Genomic DNA, 8,995 nt, shown 5'->3' with positions numbered 1-8,995 from the left:
CTAAACCTATCCCTAACCCTCACCCTCACCCTAACCATAACACTCACCCTCACTCTTAACCTCACCGTCACCTTATCCCTCACCCTAAACCTAACCGAGACCCACACCCTAACACTCACACTCACCCGAACCCTCACCCTCAACCTCACCCTAACCCTAAGCCTAACCCTCACCCCGACCTTAACCCTCACCCTAACCCTAACTTTAACCCTCACACTCACCCTAACCCTAAGCCTAACTCTTACCCTAACCCTCACCCTAACCCTTAATCTAACCTTAACCCTCACTCTCACCCTAATCCTCAACCTAACCCTTATCCTTACACTAACCCTAACCCTAACCCTCACACTAAACCAAATCCTCACCCTAACCATAACCATAACCCTCACCCTTACCCTAACCCTAACCCTCACCCTAATCCTATCCCTAATCCTAACCCTCACCCTCACACTAACCCTCACCTTCAACCTAACTCTCACCCTAAACCTAATCCTCACCAGCACCCTAACTCTAACCCTCACCCTAACCTTCACTCTCACCCTGACCCTCACCAACAACCTAAGCCACACACTCAACCGAATGCTCACTCTCACCCACACCCTAAACATCACCCTAACCCAAACCCTCAACTTAACCCTAACCCTAACCCGCACCCTAAACCTAACCCTCAACTTAAACCTCACCCACACCCTAAACCTAATCCTAAACCATTCCTAACCGAAAACCTCACCTTCAACCTAACCCTCACCCTATCCCTCACCCTCACCTAGCCCTCACCCTAAACCTAACGCTAAACTTAACCCTCACCCTCATGCTCACCCTCACCCTCACCCTCACTCTCAGTCTCACCCTAACCCTAAACCTAATCCTATCCCTAACCCTGACCCTCACCCTCACTCTAAACCTAACCCTAACCTGCACCCTAAGCCTAAATCTAACCCTAATGCTTACCTTAACCCTCAACCTCACCCTAACCCTAACCATAACACTCAACCTAAACCTAATCCTAACCCTAATGCTAACCCTAACCCTCACCCTCACCATAACCCTAACCATAACCCTTACCCTAACCCTCACCCTCACTCTATCCCTAACCCTAACACTCACAATAATTCTCACCCTCTCACTAACATTAATGCTAACCCTAATCATCAAACTCACCCTAACCTTCGCTCTAACCCTTACCCTCACCATAACCCTATCCCTCAACCTCAACCTAACCCTCACGGTAAACCTTACACTCACTTTAACCCTCATCCAACCCTAACCCTAACCCTAACCTTCACCCTAACCCCCACCATAACCTTCACCATAACCCTAAGGCTAACCCTAACCTTCAGTCTCACCCTAACCATCACCCTAACCCTTATGCTCACACTAACCCTAACCGTAACCATAAACTTCACAATAGGCCGAACCCTCATCCTAACCCTAAGCTTACCACTCACTCTAACACTCACCATAACCCTAACTTTTACCCTAACCCGAACCCTAACCCTAACCCTAAACCTCACCCTAACCCTCACCCTGACCCTAACCCTAACCCTCACCCTAACCCTCACCCTGACCCTAAACCTAACCCTCACCCTAACCCTCATACTCAGCCTAAACCTAACCCTAACCCTCACCCTCACCCCAACTGTCATCCTAACCCTTACTCTCACCCTAACCCTAACCCAAACCCTAACCCTCACCCTAACTCTAACATTCACCCGAACCCTCACTCTCACCTGCACCCTCACCCTAAACATCAGCCTAACCCTAACCCTCACCCTAAACCTAACCCTAACCCTCACCCTAAAATTTTCCCTCACCTCAAACCTCATGCTCACCCTAATCCTCACCCTAAACCTAACCCTAACCAAAAATTTCACCCTCACCCTAGCCTTCACCCTAAACCTAACCCTAACCTTAACCCTCACACTCACCCTCACCCTCAGCCTCACCCTCAGCCTCACAATAACACTAAACCTAATCCTAACCCTAACCCTGACCCTCACCCTCACCCTAACCCTCACCCTAACACTTACTCTCACAATAAACCTAACAGTGACACTATACCTAACCGTCACCCTAAATCTAACCATAATCCTCACCTTAACCCTCATCCTAAGCCTAACCCTAACCCTCAACCTAACCCTAATCATAAACATTACATTAACACTAACCCTAACACTCACCTTAACCCTCAGCCTAACAATAACCCTAACCCTAATCCTAACCCTAAAACTCACCCTCACACTCACCCTAACTCGAACCCTAATCGTAAACCTAACCCACACCCTAACCATAAAACTAACCCTAACTCACACCCTAACCCTAAACATCACCCTAACCCTAACCCTAACCCTCACCCTCACCCTAACCATAACCCTCACCCTAACTCTTACCTTAACCCTAACGATAACCCTAACCCTCACCCTCACGCTAAAACTCACCCTAACCCATACCCTCACCATAACCCTAAGGGTAACCCTAAACCTAATATTCACACTCACCCTAACCCTAACCATCACCCTATCACTCACGTTAACCCTAACCCTCACCCTCAACCTAACCCTCACCGTCACCCTAACCCTCACCCTAACCCTAACCTTCACCCACACCCTAACACTCACACTCACCCGAAACCTCACCCTCACCCTCACCATAACCCTAACCCTATCACTCACCCCAACCCTAACTCTCACCCTAACCCTACCTTTAAGCCTCACACTCACGCTAACCCTAACCCTATCCTTAACCCTTACCCTAACCCTAACCCTTAATCTAACCCTAACCCTCACTCTCACCCTAATCCTCAACCTAACACTTATCCTTACACTAAGCCTAACTGTAACCCTCACACTAACCCTATCCCTCACCCTAACCCTAACCATAACACTCACGTTAAACCTCACACTAACCTGAAACCTCACCAACATCCTAACCCTCACTCTCACCCTCACCCTCACCCTAACCCTCACCAACAACCTAACCCACACCCTCACCCGAACTCTCACTCTCACCCTCACCCTCACCCTAAACATCACCCTCACCCTAACCCTAACCCTCACCCTAACCCTAACTCTCACCTTAAACTTCACCCTCACCCTATTCCTCACCCTAAAACTAACCCTAACCCTTTCCTAACCGAAAACCTCACCTTCACCCTAACTTTCACTCTAGCCCTCCCCCTAACCCTAGACCTCACCCTAAACCTAATGCTAAACTTAACCCTCACCTTCACGCTCACACTCACCCTCAGCCTCACCATAACCCTAAACCTAAACCTAACCCTAACCCGGACCCTTACCCTCACTCTAACCCTAACCCTAACCTGCAACCTAACCCTAACCCTAACCCTAATGCTAAACCTTACCCTCAACCTTACCCTAACACTAACCCTAACCCTCAACCTAAACCTAACCCTAACCCTAATGCTAACCCTAACCCTCACCCTCACCCTAACCCTGACCCTAACAATAACCCTACCCCTCAGCCTACCCCTCACCTTCACCCTAACCTTCACCCTCACCCTAACACTAATGCTAACCCTAATCCTCAACCTCACCCTAACCGTTTCCCTAACCCTTACCCTCACCATAACCCTATCCCTCAACCTCACCCTAACCCTTTCGCTCACCCTAACCCTCACACAACCGTAACCCTAACCCTAACCCTCACGCTAACCCCCACCCTAAACTTCACCCTAACCCTAAGGGTAACCCTAACCCTCAGTCTCACCCTAACCCTCACCCTAAGACTTATCCTCACACTAATACTAACCCTAACCCGAAACTCTCACACTAAGCTTAACCCTCATACTAACCCTAACCCTACCTCTCACCCTAACACTCACCCTAACCCTAACCCTAACCCCAACCCAAGCCCTAACCCTAACCCTAATCCTCACCTGAACCCTAACACTCACGGTCACCCTAAGCCTCACCCTTACCCTAACCCTCACCTACACCCTAACAATTCCTCTACCCTGAACCCTAACTCTCACCCTAAACCTCACCCTCACTCTAAACATCACCCTAAACCTTACCCTCACCCTAACCCTCACCCTCACCCACACCCTAACCCTCACCGTCACCCGAAACCTCTCACTGTCTCGAAATTTCACCTTCACCTGAAACATCACCCTAACCCTCACTCTCACCCTAACCCTCACTCTAACACTTAACATCACCCTAACCCTACCACTAAACCTAACTCTCACACTAAACCTAACCCTCATCCTAAATCTAACACTAAATCTACCAGTCCCCCTAACCCTCACCCTAACCATAGCCATGAAAGCTAGGGTGAGTCTCAATCATATCCTCAACCTCACCCTCACCCTAACCATAACCCTCATCCTAGCGCTCAACCTAACCATAACTCTAACCTAAACCTAACTCTAAACCTCACCTTCACCCTCACCCTCACCCTCACCCTAAGCCTAATCCTAACCCTAACCCTAATACTAACCCTAAACCTAAAACTCAACCTACATCTACCCCTACCCCTAACCCTAAACCTCACCCTCACCCTCACCCTTACCTCACCCTCACCCTAAACCTCACATTAAATCCAATCCTCACCCTCACCCTAAACCAAACACTCACCCTCACCCTACACCTAAACCTAACCCACAACCTCACCATCACCCTCACCCTCGCACTCACCCTAACCCTAACCCTCACCCTAACCCTAACCCTAACACTCACCATAACCCTAACCATAACCCTCACCCTCACCTTAACCCCAAAGCTAACCCTAACCATCGCCCTCACCCTAACCCTCACAATAACAATTACCCTCACCCTAACCCTAACCCCCACCCTCATTCTAACCCTCACGCTAACACTTACCCACAACCCAACCCTCACCGTAACCCTCACCCTATCCCTAACCCTAACCCTAAACTTCACCTTAAACCTCACCCTCACCCTAATCCTCACCCTAAACCTAACCCTAAACCTTTCCTAAACAAAAATATCACCCTCATCCTAGCCCTCACCCTAAACCTAACCCTAAACTTAATCCTCATTCTCACCCTCACCCTCAGCCTCCACCTAACCCTAAAACTAATCCTATCCCTAACTCTGAACCTCACTCTCAGCGTAACCCTAACCTTAACCTGCACCCTAACATTAACCCTAACCCTAATCCTAACACTCAACCTTACCCTAACCCTAACTCTAATGCTAACCCTAACCCTCACCCTCACCCTAACCCTGACCCTAACCCTTACTCTTACCCTCACCCTCACTCTCACCATAACCATAACACTTACCCTAACCAAAACCCTATTCCTCACCCTCAACATAATTCTCATCGTAACCCTAACCCTACCTCACACCCTAACCCTAACCCTAACCCTAACACTCAACCTAACCCTAACCCTAACGTCACCCTAATCCTCACCCTAAACCTAAACCAAACGCTTACCTATCCAAAAACCTCACCCTCAACCGCACCCTCTCCCTCACCCTCAGCCTAACCCTTACCCTAACCCTAATCCTAACCCTAAGGCTTACCCTTACCCTAAACCTAAACCTAACCATAACCCTCACCGTCACCACCCCACTCACCCTCAACCTTACCCTAACCCTCACTCTCAAATTCACACTCACCATAAACCTCACCGTCACCCTAAACATCACCCTAACCCTAAACCTCACACTAACCCTAACCCTTACCGTAACCCTAAAATTAACCCTAAACCTCAACCTAACTCTAACCCTAAGCCTAAACATCACCCTAACCCTAACCCTAACCCTTACCTTAAGCCAAACCCTAATCCTTACCTTAACCCTAACCCTTACCCTAAACTTAACCCTAACCCTATCACACTAAACCTTATGCTAACCCTAACCCTCATCCTCACCCTAATCCTCACCCTAACCCTTATCCTCACACAAAACCTAACCATAACCCTCAGCATTAACTTCAACCTATTCCTAAACGTAAAACTATCGCTCACCCTAAACCTAACCCTTACCCTAACCGTAAACCTAAACCTCACACTAACCCTCACACTAACCCTCACCCTAAAATTATCCCTCACACTCACCCTAACCCTAACCCTAACCATAACCCTTACCCTATCTCTAACCCTGCCCCTCAAACTAACCCTCATCCTCACCCTAATCCTAACACTAACCCTCACCTTAAACCTAACACTAACCCTAACCCTCATCCTAACCCTAAACCTAAACCTCAACCTTACCCTAACCCTTACCCTCAACCTAACTCTAATCCTAAACCTAACCCTAACCCTAACCCTCACCCTCACCCTCACCCTAACCCTAAACCTAAACCTAACCCTCACCCTAACCCTAACCCGTATGTTATCCCTAAACCTTACCGTCACCATCACCCTCACCCTAACTCTCAACCGCAAACTCACCTTCACCCTAACCCTCAAACTAACCCAAACCCTCACCCTAACACTAACCTTCTTCCTAACCCTAACTCTACCCCTCACCCTCACCCTAAACCTTACCCAGACCCTTACCCACAACCTAAACCTCACCCTATCCCTAATGCTAAATCTAACCTTAACCCTCACCCAACCCTTAACCTCACCTTAACCCTAACCCTAAGACTAACCCGAATCCTCACACTAAACCTAAACCTAACACTACCGCTCAGCCTAACTCTCACCCAAATCATAACACTAATCCTCACCCTATCCCTAACCCTAACCCTAACACTCACCCTCACCCTAGACCTCACCCTAATACTAACCCTAAACCTAACCATCACCCTCACACTAACACTCACACTAACCCTAAACCTAACACTAACCTAAACTCTCACCCTAACCCTCACCCTCACCCAAACCCTAACCGTCACCCTTTCCCTCACCCAAACTCTAATCCTAACCCTCACCCTCACTCTAACCCTCACTCTAAACCTTACCCTCACCCTCACCCTAACCCTAACCCTCACCATAACCCTCACCCTAAACTTAACCCTAACCATAACCCTAACCCTACCCATAACCCTCACCTAACACTAACCCTAAAACTAAACCTCAACCTAACCATACCCCTCACCCTCACCCTAACCTTCAACCTCACCCTAACCCGCACCCTAACCCTAACCGTCACACAATCGTTAACTCTCATGAGAAACCGAACCCTTACCCTTAGCCTCACCCTCACCCTAAACATCACACTAACCCTAACCCTCACCCTAACCCTAAACCTAACACTCAGCCTATACCTAACGGTCACCCTAACCCAAAACTTCACCCTAATACTCAAACTAACCCTAACCCTAACCCTAACCCTAACCTTCACCCTCACCCTAACCCTAAACTTCAACCTCACCCTCACCCTAACACTAACCCTGACCCTCACCCTCACCCTCACCCTCAACCTAAACCTACCCCTAAACCTAAACCTCAACCTAAACCTAACACTCATCACAACCCTAAACCTAACCCTCACCCTCACCCTCACCCTAACCCTAACTCTAAACCTCACCTTCACCCTCACCCTCACCCTCATCCTCAGCCTAAACCTAACCCTAAACCTAAACCTAACCCTACCTCTATCCCTCACCCTAACCCTAACTCTCAACCTAACCCTCAAACTAATGCTTACCCTCACACTCACCCTAAACCTCACATTAATCCTAACACAAAAACTAACCCTAACCCTAACCCTAACCCTCACCCTCACCCTCACCCTAAACCTAACCATCACCCACACCCTCACCCTAACCCTAACCCTAACCCTTACCATAACCCTAAACCTAAACCTAAAACTAAACCTCACTCTCACCCTCACCCTAAACCTAACTCTAACCCTCACCCTCACCCTCACCCTCACCCTAAACCTCACCCTCACCCTCACCCTCACCCTCACCCTAATCCTAACCCTAATCCTAACCCTCACCCTTAACCTAACACTCAACATAATCCTAAACCTAACCCTCACCCTCACCCTCACCCTAACCCTAACCATAACACTCACCATAACCCTCACCCTAACCCTAATGCAAACCCGAAACCTCACCTCACCCTAAAACAAAAGCTAACCCAAACTGTCACCCTCACCCTAAACCTCACAGTAACCCTTACCCTCACCCTAACTCTAACCCTAACCCTCACACTAACCCTAACCTTCAACCTAACCCTAAACCTACCTGTGACCCTAACCCTCACCCTATCCCTCACCCTAACCCGATCACTCTCCCTAAACCTAACCCTAACCCTCACCCTAAACCTAACCCTAAACCTCACCCTAAGCCTAACCCTCACACTCACCATCTGCCTACCACTAACCATAACCCTAATCCTAACCCTAAAACTCACCCTAATACTCACCCTAACTCAAACCGTAACCCTAACCCTAAACCTCACAATAACCCTAACCCTATCCCTAAACCTCATCCTAACCCTAAACCTCATCCTAACCCTAATCCTAATTCTAACCCTAACCCTCACCCTCACCCTCACCCTAACTCTAAACCTAAACCTAAACCTAACACTCACCCTCACCCTCACCCTAACCTAAAAATATCCCTAACCCATACCCTAACCTTAAAACTCACCCTATACCTCACACTCACCCTAATGCTAACCCTAACTCTAACCCTCAACCTAACCCTCACCCTAACCCTAACAATAACCCTAACACTCATCCACACACTAAACCTCACCCTAACACTTACCCTCAACATAACCTTAACCCTAAGCCTAAACCTAAACCTAACCCTCACCCTCAAATTCAACCTACCCCTAACTCTAACCCTAACCCTCACCCTAACCCTAACCCTCAACCTAACCCATAACCCTCACACTCACCCTAAACCTCACCCGAACCCTAACATTACCCCTCTCCCTAACCCTCACCCTCACCCTCACCCTAACCCTAATCTTTACCCTAACCCTCACCCTAACACTAACCCTTACCCTATCCCTAACCCTGCCCCTCAACCTAACCCTCATCCTCACCCTTATCCTAACACTAACCCTCACCTAAACCTAAAACTAACCCTAACACTCCCC

The sequence above is a fragment of the Dipodomys merriami genome, unplaced genomic scaffold, assembly GCF_024711535.1.
Source record: "Dipodomys merriami isolate MVZ:Mamm:240054 unplaced genomic scaffold, mDipMer1.0.p SCAF_115, whole genome shotgun sequence".
In the NCBI taxonomy this organism is placed as follows: Eukaryota; Metazoa; Chordata; class Mammalia; order Rodentia; family Heteromyidae; genus Dipodomys; species Dipodomys merriami.
The sequence above is the reverse complement of the archived record's forward strand: the minus strand, read 5'-3'. Positions refer to the sequence as shown.